Here is a 16,279-nt window from a genome sequence, read left to right on the forward strand (position 1 = left end):
TTTGGGTTGGTTCCAGGTTTTGCTATTATACAGTGCTGCAGTGAACATACATTGCATGTGTCTTTATAATAGAATGATTTTTTTTCCTTTTGTTTTGTAAAGGTCACCTTTACAAAGTAGCATTTAAAAATCCATCTCACAACTCAAAGACATTTCTGACAGTACTGCCCTTGTGCTGGTCAGCCATTATTCACTGCGTGTCTGCTACATGTCAGCACGTATACACAGCTCTTCTTCTTTCCTGGGAACAAACCCATAGTGCTTCTTCCAGGTAAACTTTCTGTGGGCTCGCTCTTGGCCTAGCTTCTTCTGTTCTCTTACATGTGGGTCAGTAGTAAGCAATCCAGTTTGTCTCATCCACTTGACCTCGTCCTCAGTGAGAATGCTGCACAAGGCTTTTGCCATTGCCAATCGTACTGCTCCAGCCTGCCCCGACCTCCCGCCCACTGAGACTGTGCAGGTCACATCATGTTTCCCAAGCTGGTCAACAAAGTGGAAAGGGAACATCAGTTGTTCTCTGTCCTGCATGATTGGGAAGTAATGCAGGTAATCAATTCCATTTACTTTTATTTTTCCACTTCCATGTTCATAAACAATTGCTTCTGCTTTTGTAGTCTTTCTTTTACCTTCTCTTTTGCTAAAGGCCATTCCTTGCTCATCATACTGCACAGGTTCAATCAGCTGTTTTTTTGATTGAATGATTACACTTCTTCAAAACCTCTGCACAAATTCTTCCTCAGCAGCACTGTACTGCAATGTCAATAACTTTTCTAGCAGTTGAATGAACTGCATATAATCTTGATCTGACAGTTTTTCCACTAACGTTTCTTCTAGTTCCTCCTTAATCAGCCATCTGCTGCCAATCAGGTCTCTGGTTTTAGTTTCTTCTGGAAGCAGACCTTTGGCTTGCAACTGGCTTTGACGTTTTTCTAAATTGGTTAACATTCCATATATATCATGCATTAGTGAATAGTACGACTGTTTGCCAGTATAGAAGAGATAGTGAAATGGACGGCCATCTTCTCCCCACTGGATTGCTCCTTTGGAAAAATCAGTTCAGGATGCTTCATTGTTGGCCTGGCTTCTTTCTCAAACAAACCACTTGGGAAAAGGTAAGCAATAGCTTTATCAATATCCTCTTGAGTGAAAGTTTCCGGATCTTCTCCCATCGTGTTGGCTAAATGTCTCTTTCCTATGTTGAACTCTTCAATCTGCTTTTTAATAAAATCCACTGTGTAAGTTTCATGTTTTAAGGCGGGAACATTTTTCTTTCTTATTACAACTGCAGTATGACTTAGCCCTAATATCTGGGATCTGACATTTGTTTGCAACTCAGCTGCCATGGTTTTCCAGAGGATTTGCTTCGAGGGGGAGGCTACCCCTACCCCAGAGAAGCAGCCGGTAGGAAACTACTCCGCAGGAGGACATACAGAGGGCAGCCATGTTAGCTGTGGGAGATCCAGGACCGCAGTGTATAATAGAATGATTTATAATCCTTTGGGTATATACATAGTAATGGGATTACTGGGTCAAATGGTATTTCTATTTCTAGATCCTTGAGGAATCCTCATACTGTCTTCCACAATGGTTGAGCTAATTTACACTCCCACGAACAGTGTAAGAGCATTCCTATTACTCCATATCCATTCCAGCATCTGTTGTTTCCAGATTTTTTTTTTTTTTTTTTTTTTTGAGATGGACTTTCTCTCTTGTTACCCAGGCTGGAGTGCAATGGCACGATCTTGGCTCACTGCAACCTCCGCCTCCTGGGTTCAGGCAATTCTCCTGCCTCTGCCTCCCGAGTAGCTGGGATTACAGGCACGTGCCACCATGCCCAACTGATTTTTTGTATTTTTTTTTTAGTAGAGACAGAGTTTCCCCATGTTAACCGGGATGGTCTCGATCTCTCGACCTCGTGATCCACCCGCCTCGGCCTCCCAAAGTGCTGGGATTACAGGCTTGAGCCACTGCGCCCGGCCTTGTTTCCAGATTTTTTAATGATTGCCATTCTAACTGGCATGAAATGGTATCTCAATGTGGTTTTGATTTGCATTTCTCTAATGACCAGTAATGAAGAGCATTTTTTCATGTGTTTGTTGGCCACATAAATGTCTTCTTTTGAAAAGTGTCTGTTCATATCCTTTGCCCACTTTTTGTTGTTGTTGTTTTTTTTACTTGTAAATCTGTTTTAGTTGTTTGTAGATTCTGAATATTAGCCTTCTGTCAGATGGTGTTTTGTAAAAATTTTTTCCCATTCTGTTGGTTGCTGGTTCACTCCAAAGATTGTTTCTTTTGCTGTGCAGAAGCTTTTAAGTTTAATTAGATCCCATTTGTCTATTTTGGCTTTTGTTGTCATTACTTTTGGTGTTTTAGTCATGAATTCCTTGCCTATGCCCATGTCCTGAATGGTATTGCTGGGGTTTTCTTCTAGGGTTTTTATGGTGCTAGGTCTTATGTTTAAATCTTTAATCCATCTGGAGTTAGTTTTTGTATAAAGTGTAAAGAAGGGGTCCAGTTTCTGCTTTCTGGTCATGGCTAGCCAGTTTTCCCAGCACCATATATTAAACAGGGACTTGATTTTTGTCAGATTCATGGAAGATCAGATGGTTGCAGATGTATGGCATTGCCTCTCAGGCCTCTGTTCTGTTCTATTGGTCTGTATCTCTGTTTTGGTACCAGTATCATGCTCTTTTGATTACTGTAGCCTTGTAGTATAATTTGAAGTCAGGTAGCATGATGCCTCCAGTTTTGTTCATTTTGCTTAGGATTGTCTTGGCTATGTGTGTTCTTTTTTGGTTCCATATGAAGTTTAAGGTGGTTTTTTTCCAGTTCTGTGAAGAAGGTCAATGGTAGCTTGATGGGGATAGCATTGAATCTATAAATAACTTTGGGCAGTATGGCCATTTTCACAATATTGATTCTTCCTAACCATGAGCATGGAATGTTTTTCCATCTGTTTGTGTCCTCTCTTATTTCTTTGAGCAGTGGTTTGTAGTTCTCCTTGAAGAGATCCTTTATATCCCTTGTTGGTTGTATTCCTAGGTGTTTTATTCTCTTTGTAGCAATTGTGAATGGGAGTTCGCTCTTGATTTGGCTCTCTTTAAGTTTGTTATTGGTATATAGGAATACTTGTGGTTTCTGCACATTGATTTTGTATCCTGAGACTTTGCTGTTGTTGCTTATCATTTTAAGGAGATTTTGGGCTGAGACCAAAATCTGTGGGGTCTTCTAAATATACAATCATGTTGTCTGCAAATAGAGACAATTCGACTTCTTCTTTCCTAATTGAATACCTTTTATTTCTTTTTCTTGCCTGATTGCTCTGGCTAGAACTTCCAATACTATGTTGAATAGGAATGCTGAGAGAGGGTATCCTTGTCTAGTGCCAGTTTTCAGAGGGAATGCTTCCAGTTTTTGCCCATTCAGTATGATACTGGCTGTGGGCTTGTCATAAATAGCTTTTATTATTTTGAGATACGTTCCATCAATACCTGGTTTATTGAGAATTTTTAGCACAAAGAGCTGTTGAATTTTGTCTAAGGCCTTCTCTGCATCTATTGAGATAATCGTGGTTTTTGTCTTTGGTTCTGTTTATGTGATGGATTACATTTATATATTTGTGTATGTTGAACCAGGCTTGCATCCCCAGGATGAAGCCTACTTGATCATGATGGATAAGCTTTTTGATATTCTGTTTCAATCAGTTTGCCAGTATTTTATTGAAGATTTTTGCATTGATGTTCATCACGGATATTGGCCTGAAATGTTCTTTTTCGATTGTATCTCTGCCAGGTTTTGGTATCAGGATGATGTTGGTCTCATAAAACGAGTTAGGGAGAATTCTCTCTTTTTGTATTGTTTGGAATAGTTTCAGAAGGAATGGCACCAGCTCCTCTTTGTACATCTGGTGAAATTCAGCTGTGAACCTGTCTGGACCTGGACTTTCTGTGGTTGCTAGTCTATTAATTGCTGCCTCAACTTCAGACCTTGTTATTGGTCTTTTCAGGGTTTCAACTCCTTCCTTGTTTAGTCTTGGGAGGGTGTAAGGGTCCAGGACTTTATTCATTTCTTCTAGATTTACTGGTTTATGCGCATGGAGTTGTTTGTAGTAATCTCTGATGGTAGTTTGTATTTCTGTGGAATTGGTGATGATATCCCCTTTATCATCTTTTATTGCATCTATTTGTTTCTTCTCTCTTTTCTTATTAGTCTGGCTAGCGGTTTATTTATATTGTTGATCTTTTCAGAATACCAACTCCTGAATTTATTGATTTTTTGAAGGCTTAGTTTTGTGTGTGTGTGTGTTTCTATCTCCTTCAGTTTTGCTTTGATCTTAGTTATTTCTTGTTTTCTACTAGTTTTTGAATTTTGAAGTTTGATTTTTCTCCTCTAACTCTTTTAATTGTGACAGTAGGGTGTTGATTTTAGATTTTTCCTTCCTTTTCATGTGGGCATTTAGTGCTATGAATTTCCCTCTAGCACTGCTTTAAATGTGTCCCAGAAATTCTTGTATGTTGTGTCTTTGTTCTCATTGGTTTTGAAGAACATCTTTATTTCTGCCTTCATTTCATTATTTATCCATTCGTCATTCAGGAGCAAGTTGTTCAGTTTCCATGTAGTTGTGTAGTTTTGAGTGAGTTTCTTAATCCTGAGTTCTAATTTGATTGCACTGTGGTCTGAGAGACTGGTTGCTATGATTTCCATTCTTTTGCATTTGCCTAGAAGTGATTTACTTCCAATTACATGGTCAGTTTTAGAGTAAGTGTGATGTGGTGCTGAGAAGAATGTATATTCTATGGATTTGGGGTGGAGAGTTCTGTAGATTTCTGTCAGGTCTGCTTGGTCCAGATCTGTGTTCAAGTCCCGGATATCCTTGTTAATTTTCTGTCTTATTAATCTGTCTAATATTGACAATGGAGTGTTAAAGTCTCTCACCGTTATTATGTGAGAGTCTAAGTGTCTTTGTAGGTCATTCAGAACTTCCTTTATGTATCTGGGTTCTCCTGTATTGGGTGCATATATATTTAGGATCATTAGCCCTTCTTGTTGCATTGATCTTTTTACCATTACATAATGCCCTTCTTTGTCTCTTTTGATCTTTGTTGGTTTAAAGTCCATGCCCTTCTTTGTCTCTTTTGATCTCTGTTGGTTTAAAGTCCATTTTATCAGAGACTATGATTACAGCTCCTGCTTTTTTTTTTTTTTTTGCTGTTTGCTTCCTAAATCTTCCTCCATCCCTTTAAGTCTGTGTCTTTGCACGTGAGATGAGTTTCCTGAATATAGCACACCAATGGGTCTTGACTTTTTATACAATTTGCCAGTCTGTGTCTTTTGATTGTGGTTGAGCTTGGTGCAGGGAAGGCCATTCACCATTGCTGAGGCAGTTCTGACCTTAACCGTATAAACAAAATTGCGAGAAAGTTTACACAGCCCCTGGACAGAGCCCATGGCAGCTCAGCAGCGCCTCTACAGGCAGACTGTGACTAGATTCCCTCCTAGCTGGGCAGGGCATCTCTGAAAAAAGGCATCAAGTGAGGAACTTCCAACTGAAGCCCCACTTTCTCGGGACAGAGCACCTGGGAAAAGAGGCGGTTATGCGTGCTACAGCAGCAGACCTTAACGTTCCTGCCCAGCAGCTCTGAAGGGAGCAATGGAACTCCTAGCACAGCACTTGAGCTCTGATAAGGGACACACTGTCTCCTCAAGTGGCTCCCTGACCCCTGTATATCCAAAAAGACACCTCAATAGTCAGTTGATGGATATTTGGAATGTGTCCACCTATTGTGAATAACCCTGCTATAAACATTTGTGTACAAATAATTGTTTTAATACTTTTGGGTAAAGAAAAAAATACTTTTGGTTATATACCTAGGAGTAGAATTGCTGGATCATATATTAATTCTATGTTTATCTTTTTGGAGAACCACAAAACTGCTATTCACAGTGCCTGGACTATTTTATATTCCACTAGCCATGTACAAAGGTTCTAGTTTCTCCATATCTTCAGCAATCCCTGTTAGTTTCTGTTTATAGTCATCCTTGTAGGTGTGAAGTGGAATTTGCATTTTCCTAATGACTAACAATGTGGAGTATCTTTTAATGTGTTTTTTTTTTGGCCACTTATTTGTATATCTTCTTTGGAGAACTATCTACTCATCTCTTTTGCCCGTTTTTAAATTGAGTTGCTTGACTTTTTGTTGAATTGTAACAGTTCTTTACACTCTGGATACTAGACCCTTATCATATATATATAATATATATATATAATATATATTATATATATGAGAAGACAATGAGAGAAAATACATTTACTCTCATTCTGTGGGTTGTCTTCTCACTTTATCTATAATGTGCCTTGATGCCTGCATGCTTTTTACTTTTGATGAAGCCCAGTTTATCTGTTTTTTTCTTTCATTGCTAATGCTTTTGTGTCATATCTAAGATTCCGCTGAAAACCCAAGATCATAAATATTTATTTTCATGTTTTCTGCTATGAGTTCAGGGTTCAGTTTTAAATTTTCCAGTAAAGTTTTGCATTGGGTCTTTGTGTTCAACCAAAGTTTTCTTTTGGTTAAATTACTAATGTATGGAAACCATGAATTAAGGACCTCATTTTCTGTTATTTTTGCCATAACACTTCTTTCAGTCTTCATTTCAGGATTTCAGTTATTGAGGAGAAAGTGAGGAAAGTTAATATTATAGAAAATTAAGAAGAGCAAGAGGAAAAAGAAAGAAGCAAGTAATTCTAAAGGAATTTACAGTTAAAAAGCTGTAAAGAGTGTGGTATAGAATTCAAGTCATAAAAAGAAAGCGAGTGTTCTTTTTTCCTTTATTTCTCCTACTTGATAGAATGATACATATTCAATTCAGGAAAAAACTTTACCCAGCTGTCCTTATAGGCTGGTTATAGCTTTGTCTGGAACAAGAGACAGGCTCAGCAGCCAGGGTGTTAGTTGGGGGTTAAGGAATTCACACTATTTTATACATTTCTAATGACCAATTAATTCCCTAAGAGCAAGGTTTGGTCTCTTTGTTCCTTCCCCCTCCCCTCCCCTCCCCTCCCCTCCCCTCCCCTTCCCTCCCCTCCCCTCCCCTCCCCTCCCCTCCCCTCCCCTCCCCTCCCCTCCTCTCCCCTCCTCTCCCCTCCCCTCCCTTCCCCTCCTTTCCTTCTCCTCTGTTCTCTTCCCCACCCCTCCCCTTCTCCCCCTCCCTCTTCCTTTCCCCCTTCTCTCCCCTCACCTCTTCTTTCTTTCTCTTTTTTCTTCTCTTCCTTTTTCTCTTCTTTCTTTTTTCCTTTCACTTCCTTCCCTCCTTTCTTCCCTCTTTCTTTCTCTTCTTTTCTCCGTCTTCTTTTCTTTTTTCCTTCCTTCCTTCTTTTTCCTTCCCTCCATCCGTTCTTCTCTCCCTCCATCCCTTCATCTCTTCCTTCCTTCTTTCTTTCCTTCCTTCCTTCCCTATAGGATGATAATATCTGACACCAACTTAGCCACAACAATGCTGTGTGATAAAAGATTTGACCTTAATTACACCCAGAACTTTGAAAAGGATGATTCCCAAAAGAGCTGAGTCCCTGTGGAATATGGGAGTAGGGGTGAACTAGTTTCTTTTTCTCTTAGAACATATTGTTACAGAAATTATGGTCTAGAGAAATATTTAGCTTTAAAGATAATTTAGAAACCTGTAATTAGTGACAATTCGAGGTAAAACCTTGATATTGTATACTGAAGGAGATTAGACAGGACAAGTAGAAGCTGATTCCTATGTTGGTATGTTCAAACAGATAAATTTCCTCTGGCAGGATCATTTGGTCTGTTAAAAATAAGCATGAATGTAGCTAGATGGTCACTTTCCTTCCTTTTGCCCTTTGTTTTTAGAAGTTGTACATGCTCATTGTATTATGTTCTGAAAACTCAGAAAAGTGTGAAAAGTAAACATACTCATGAATAATCTCTCCCCCACTCAGTGATAATTACTATTATCATCCATTTTTGTGTATTATTTTCTTCCAATCATATTCCAAAGTAAAAGGAATAATATATTTAAAAAATATACTAATGTACCCTTTTTTTTCACATATACTTTAGTGTGATTTTCCCAAGATTCAGCTAAACACATTATTTGCCAACAAGAGAATGAAGAGTCTATTAAGGCTCAGAAAATGGTACTCAAAAGTATGTCACTTTGTCATGGTGAGTACTTAGAATTAAAGGAAATTGAAAGGCCTTAGAAGCTGCCTCAGAATCAAGGTCTCTCTCACCTTACCTTGTATCTCCCACTATAGAGAGGGAGAAGCTCTCTCTGAAATTCCCTTATCAGATTGGGGGAGCTTCTTCCACAAGAAACACAATTGTCTTCAATTCCCCTGTCTGAAATTTCACTAACTAGGGAAGATTAACCACTGAAGAAGAAATTAAAGGTCTCCATGCCTGCCTATACAGACTTTTCATCTCTTCTTCTGAGAGCTGTTACCTGAGAGACTTTATCTGCATAATAAAACAACCTCTGTTCCCTGTGCAGTTCTGCCCTTCACCTTCCCATAACTTGCCATCACCTCCCTTGGAGCCTGTACGAACTGTATCCCAGGTTATTGTCTGCTTTTCACGTCCATTCTTCTAAGATTCATTTACTCTTTCTCTATAATTGCCTACACCCCCTACTTTCCCCTCTCCTTTGAATAAAGTATTTAAGCTTCAATCATCTGGTCTTTCTTTGAGCTGCAGACTTTGTGTGACTCCTACAAGCTTGTACATTAATACATTTGTATGTCGTTTCTCCTGTTAATCTGTCTTTGGTTAGTTTATTTGAGCAGATTCAATGATTGAACCTTCAGAGAGAAAGCTTAAACTTCCCTACAGTTCTTTTAGCAGAGAGGCACAGTTACTTTCAACTTTTAATATAGGATCTTGAAGTCCATAGCAAGACAGCTATAAAATCCAGGCTTTGTCAAGGGAGAAAAGAATTTTCAAAATTCAACAACCTTCCTTTTACTTGTTAAGAGGAAAGTTTAGCAGTTCGACCAAAGAATTTTATGGGGAACAAGAGGAGAGTTGGAGGGGGCAAAGGGAGACAGGAGAAATAGGGGAGTTGGGTAGAGGCTAGAGTGAGGTGACTGTGTTTGATTTCTTGCCTTTCCTACCCTGTTTCCTCCTGTTTCTGGTAATCAGTCAAACAGTATGGTCATGGAGTGAGAACTGACAAGGTAAAAACAAATCTGATAGACACTCAGACAGCTTGAGAGGTTTACTCAGAATGGTGCAGTGAGTAGAAAGTGGGCTTTGGAAAGGAAGGCAGGCAGAAGCACCCCTAGCAAGGTGACTTAGGTTGCTACTAGCACATCTGGAAGGGGGTCGCTGTAGAGAAGAGCAAACTACTGACCAAGTTGCTATGGAAGAAAATTTGCTATAAGAGTCTGCAAAATTCAAGCCCCCTTTAGATCTCTAGAGGTTGAATTTCTGGGTCGAAATATGAATATTTGAAGAACATTTGATGTATAGTGTCAGATTGGTTTTTAGAAAAGTGATTTGAAATAGTGTTTGAGATTATGTTTCACTATATCTTTACAGGTATTGAACATTTTTTGAAGTCTTTGCCAATTTGATAAGTATTGTTTTAATTTATAATTTTTTAACTACTAAAGTTGAACTTTTTTTGTTTCTCTAGATATTTTCCTGTTTCAAATTTCTCTTCTTAACCGGTGATCAATCATTTTCCATTGAAGGATTTGCATTTTTGTTGCTAAGCTATAAAACCTTTTACTAAGTACATATTAATTTCTTGTCTGCAATACCTATCATAAGTAACTGTATTATTTTTCTTTTGTCTTTATTTCTTTTGAGCTTTCTGATGTCAACCATTTGTAAATTTTTATGTTTTCTTTTTAGAAATTTCTCATTTTGAAACTGCCTTTGCAAAAATGATGAGAGTGAGAGAAATCTAACCTAACTGACTCCATCTTGCTTTTAACCTCACAAGTTACTGCCCTTCCACATTCCTAGGCATAGGCTGCGCTAATTGTGGGAGGAATTTAGTTTATAGTTTAACTTTGAAAAAAGGATTATAATAGTCTCTCCCCAAATAGACCCCCTTTGGGACTAAAACTGCTTTTATAAGATTAATGAAAGACCACAAACTTAGGATTATGGAAAGGGCCTAAATTTTGTTAATATATGAGTGTAGTTAAATAACCAGCCATTGTTTCACAGGTCACAAGATCTGTAACTTCCCCAAATGCTTCTATTACTATTGTCAAAACCTAAGATTGGTCTTTGAGGCATTTTTCATTTGGGGGAATTTGAGTAGACATGCTGACACCACCTGGACCTATGACTAACACCAGGGAACTGGCTCAATGACTCCTGTGACCCCCCCCAACCCAGAAATTGACTCAGCACATAAAGAACATTTTGGACACTCCTATGAGTTCATCTTCAACCAATCAACAGCACCTATTCCCTAGCCCCCAGCCTGTAAAATTATTTTCAAAAACCCTAGCCTCTGAGTGAGGAAGAATTATCTCCAGTCCTTTTGCTTGAGTGGCCCTGAGATTATTAAACTCTTTCTTTGCTGTAAAAACCTGCTATTCTCAGTGCATTGGCTTTGCTGGGCAGTGGGCAAGATGAACCTGTAAGATGATTACAAATTGTTTTACTTAATTGGAAAATTATTTCCCATCCTGAGATTAAATCTGTCTCAACAGCCTAGTTGTATATGATTTAAAAGAATTTTAATTTCGAAGTAATCAGTCTTACTGAAAAGTGGTTAAGTATATGACAAAGAATTCTCTACATATTTACCCAGATTCCCCAAATCTTAATATTTTCCAAATGTATAAAACTTTTTAATCTTTCCTCTCTTTCTCCAAAGGGGTGTGTGTGTGTGTGTGTGTGTGTGTGTATATACACATCCCCCTCAGAGACACACACACATGCACACACACATATACACACACACACACACATATATATATATATATATATATATATACACATATATAGATATACATACATATATACATGTAAACATATGGAGAGAGAGGGAAAAGGAGAAAAAAACATTTGTTTTACAATTTATATATATATATGCATATAATATTTCGGAGTCATTTGAAAGTAAGTTGCTTATAGTATGTCCCTTTGCTTCTTTATCCTTAAATAATTCAGTGTATATTTAATAAAAACAAAGTATGTTACCCAGGCCTTTTGCCATTGTGATTACCCACATCTGAACATGACTGTCTTGGTCAATATTTATCTTAAATGTCTAATCTGGAAATGCATACATTATTATTAAAGATAAAACCTAAGTAAAATGATAAAAATTAAGAGATTTTCCTTGATGAAATAGTTACCTGAGAAACTACTAGCCTTGAAAACAGTTATTTATAGATTTAGTCAAATGTAGCCAGTTGTCCTAATAGTTCTTTAATAGCAACATAACTTTTCCCAGTATGGGATCTAATCAAAGATCATGTGTTACACCTAGCTGTCATGTCTGGAATTTATTTTGAAGTATGACATAAGCTTTAAACGTCATTAGTTTTAAATTTTCTGAGTCATTTGTTGAATAGTCTGTTTCTGGGAGAAAATTCTACATGAGTCTCACATTTCTCTACATCTTACAAGCAGACTGCCTTTGTTTCAGATTATATTTTCAAAGATGTTTGTAGAATGAATAGACTTGTAGGACAGAAGCAGTGGCTCCCATTGGAAAAAAAGGTAGAGGTATTTATTATGTAGTACAAAAGAGTCAAGTTCCTTAAGATCAGAGTTGATCTTTTGTAAATCATCCCAGTTCATGAAAACAAATACTCTTTCCTGGCTACTGCTCTTGATATGAATAATAAAGTCATGTGTTTCTGATCTAGAAACTTATGTCTTCTGCATGCAACTGTGGCAGGTTAACTGGTTAACTTGCAAGTAGAAAAAAATCTCAGACCTTTCATAGTTCTTGATATTTGTCTGTTGCTCAGGTTTAGGCTATATTTTTTCTAGATTAGCCTCTGGGATTGGTAAGCATGAATATTACTGCGATAATTCTGACTCTAGCTTTGCAGCCAAAGTGAAGTAGAGGGGTACACCAATGGATTAGGTAATTCAGGGGGTTTCCCTCTGAGGGCTTTACGGTGGTTTTCCTGGCTGTAAGCTTCACCTGAATCAGCAGTGTTGTGGGGTTGCTGAAAAGATTGATGTGGTTAGGCTGTTCTGGAAGGAGGATGTCCAGAACAATAAAAGTGTTTGTAAAGTACTAGTCAAATCATATCTGGAATACTGTATTCATTTCTGAATTAGGCAAAGAAGAGAATAATTACTATTAGTCTTTTCTTCCAAGCTTTATGGCAGCATGAGCATCCTATTCTCTGTTACTATGAGATCAACTTTTTCTTTTAGATTCCACATATACGTGAAATCATGCGGTACTTTTCTTTATATTTCTGGTTTATTTGCTTAGCATAATGTCCTTCAGGTTCATCCATGTTGTTGCAAGTGACAGCATTTCCTTCTTTTCTAAGGCCCAATAATATTCTATTTTATATACGCACACATATAATGTATGTAAAATATGTGTATACATGTATATATGTATACAGTGCACATATGTATACAATTTATATATATTATATGTATACAGTGTATATATACAGTATGTGTATGTATATATAATGCACATATATCATGTATATATGACATAATAAATAAATATATGTATACACACATCCCTCTCAGAGATATTCTGGGTTCAATTCCAGATTACCATAATAAAGAGAATATCACAGTAAAGTGAGTCACACACAATTTTTTCATTTCTTAGTGCATATAAAAGTTATGTTGACACTTTATTATAGTCTATTAAGTTTGTAATAGTATTATGTCTAAAAAATGTACATACTTTAATAAAATATTACCAAAATATATTACTGATCATCTGAGCCTTCAGGGAGTCATTGTTTTTTTGCTGGTGGAGGGTCTTGTCTTTATGTTGATGGCTGCTGACTGATTGGGGTGGTGGCTGTTAAAGCCCAAGGTGGCTGTGTCCATTTCCCAAAATAAGGCAATAATGGAGTTGGCCACATCAATTGACTCTTTCTTTCATGAAAGATTTCTCTGTGGCATGTGCGGCTTTTTATGGCGTTTTACTTAAAGTAGAACATCTTCTAAAATTAGAGTCAGTTCTCTCAAATGCTGCTGCTGCTTTATCAATTGTCTGGGTAACATTCTAAATCCTTTGCTGTCATTTCAACAGTGTTCACAGCATCCTTCATCAGTAGTCCGTTCCATCTCAAGAAACCACTTACTTTGCTCATCTGTAAGAAGCAACTCCTCATCTGTGAAAGTTTCCCTATGAGATTGTAGCAATTCAGTGACTCTTTTAGGCTCCACTTCTAATTCTAGTTCTCTTGCTAGTTCTGTCACATCTATGCTTACTTCCTCCATTGAAGTCCTGAACCCCTCAAAGTCATGCATGAGGTTGGAATCGGCTTCCTCCAAGCTCCTGTTAATTTTGATATGTTAACCTTTTCCCATGAATCACATTCTTAATGCATGTAGAATGGTGATTCCTATTCAGATGGTTTTCAATTGCCCAGATATATCAAAGGAATTACTATGTATGGCAGCTAAAGCCTTATGAAATTTATTTCTTAAATAGTAAGACTCAAAAATCAAAACAACTCCTTGCTTTATGGGCTGCAGAATGAATCAACAGGCATGAAATAGGCAGTAACCGGCATGAAAGTGACGTTCATCTCCTATACATCTTCATTAGAGCTCTTGGCTGATCAGGTACATTGTCAATGAACTGTAACAATTTTAAAGGAATCAAAAGAAGCTTGGAACCTTCACTGAAGACTATCTGTGGCATGTTTTTTTGGTGTAACAATGTAGAAAGGCACTGTAATGCTTTGTAGTAATCTTTTCAAGTCACTCACTGGTCATGTTTGTGTATTCTCAGAAAATTCCCATGACCTTTCATTTCTGTGGACTGCTAATCACTGTTATTTATTGAGCATATAGTATGCTCCAATTTCCATGTTAAACCATGGCTTAAGTATCGCCAAACCCCCAATGAGGTAGACGTTCCTACTGTTTCCATTTCACTGATGAGGAAAGTGAAGTTTAGAGAGCCCTTTGCCCATCCTCTTGCAACTTCTACTTGGCAGAACCAGGATATGGGACCTTTTCTCACTGTCCAAACTCTTGGGCTTGGTTTTTAAAAGTCCTCTACAATTTATTCAAAATGCAGCGTACTGCCTGACATGTAGTAGTTGCTCAATATATTTGTTGATGAATAAATAAATGCCTTTATATCCTTTTAGTTTCTATAACTATTGGAGGCTCAGTGCATACAGTCTATTTTGATTCTGACAGTCATCCAGCCCCCTCTTGATACTACTTGCATTTTAATTTATATTATTATTTACACTGTGTATTGTTACTTACAGTATTAGTCCATTTGTGTTCCTATAAAGGAATGCCCGAGACTGGGTAATTTATAAAGAAAAAAGTTTCAATTGGCTCACAGGATGCAGAGTGTACAGAAAGCGTGGTGTCAGCATCTGCCTCAGGGAGCTTATAATTGTGGTGGAAGGTGAAGGGGGAGCAGGCGCATCACATGGTAAGAACAGGAGCAAGAGAGCCAGGTTTGGGGAGATCCCAGACTTTTAAATAGTCAGATCTTGTGTGAACTGAGTGAGAACTTACTTATCATAAAGCGTATGGTGCTAAACCTTTCAAGAGGATCCACTCTCACAATCCCATCATTTCCCACCAGGCCCTACTTCCAGCATTGTGAATTACGTTTCAGCGTGAGATTTGGAGAGGACAGATATCCAAACTACATAATTTACTGTCTCACTTTAAAAATTTATTCCACCAGATGGTAATGTCTTTGAGGAATACATAGTTTCTGTAATTCCTTGAATCACAAACCCAGTGCCTTGCTCATTTCAGGATTATTTGACTCAGGTTGATCTCACCCCTATATGGTTTGGATCTATGTCCCTACCCAAACCTCATGTTCAATTTTAGTCCTTAATGTTGAAGGTAGGGCCTGGTGGGAGGGGGGTGACTGGATTATAGGGGCAGAGTTCTCATGAATGGATTAGCACCATCCCCTCCATGCTGTTCTCGTGATAGTGAATGAGTTATCATGAGAACTGGTTGTTTAAAAGTGTGTACCACCTTCCCCTGGCTCTCTCTTCCTTCTACTGTAGCCATGTAAGATGTACCTGCTTCCTCTTAACCGTCCACCATGCTTGCAAGTTTTATGAGGTCTCCTCAGAAGCAGAAGCCACTATGCTCTCTGTACAGCCTGCAGAATCATGAGCCAATTAACGCCCCCTCTTTTTTTTTAAGACATTACTCAGTCTCAAGAATTTCTTTGTAGTAATGTGAGAATCGACTAATAGATACCCTTTGACCGCTATGCTGCATGATGGCAAGAGTCACGTTTATTTATGCTGAGTATTAAAATCTTAGGGCTGAGCACAGGAGATAAACTCATAATGGGTGCTCAAAATACTAGTATTAATGTTGTATTCTAAACTATTAGACAATGCATTAGCTTTTGACAGAATTTGGTTTTCTGCTCCTTAATAGCAACATGATCTAGGACAAGATAATTAACCTCTATGAACTCACTTTCTTCATGTGTAAAATGAAACAATAACAATACCACCTATACAGGATTGTTGTAAACATTCAGAAGTTACAATAAACTTGATAAATGTTTTAGTTGAAAGGTATACAGAATACAAATTCACTATTGCTGAGGATTATGTTATGATCTAGAAAATTCTCTTCAAACAACATAAAAGTGTGCTTCTTCTTGAGAAGTCCTAGAACACCATCAGTCCAAGCATCCTAGATCAAACAGCAGGGGGATTCTGCAAGGCCTTCCATACAGCCGTCTGCCTCCATGCTCTCTAATCTAGAATTTCCCAATAGGCAGGCCAAATACAACCAATGTTTAGGATGTTTATGGCTGTTCCATGTGAGAAACATTTTGTGATAAAGAAAAAATGTAAGAGCTCAATGAAAAAGTTATATTCTATAAGTGGTACTTCTCATATCTTTTAAAATGGCATTAATAGAGTGCAGCATTTGGCACTCTTATTTGACCACCAAATTCTTTTTTTTCTCTAACCGGTAGGATTGATAATGTGTTCCTTGGATCCTCAGAACATTCTTGAGAAAATCTAGAATGTTTAGTTTTTAGTCTTGTGCCAAAGTGCTGTAAAAGTAACCAATTCCAGTAAACAAGATGTTCTTTAGAATATAGAAGA

The 16,279-nt window shown here is 37.8% G+C and overlaps 1 pseudogene; it reads right to left on the bottom strand.

Annotated features, from left to right (window-relative positions):
• Positions 1-204: 204 nt before the first annotated feature.
• Positions 205-1,443, bottom strand: LOC101040473 (small ribosomal subunit protein uS9m pseudogene; annotated as a pseudogene).
• Positions 1,444-16,279: the final 14,836 nt, after the last annotated feature.

This window comes from Saimiri boliviensis, chromosome 14 (genome assembly GCF_048565385.1).
Source record: "Saimiri boliviensis isolate mSaiBol1 chromosome 14, mSaiBol1.pri, whole genome shotgun sequence".
Classification (NCBI taxonomy): domain Eukaryota; kingdom Metazoa; phylum Chordata; class Mammalia; order Primates; family Cebidae; genus Saimiri; species Saimiri boliviensis.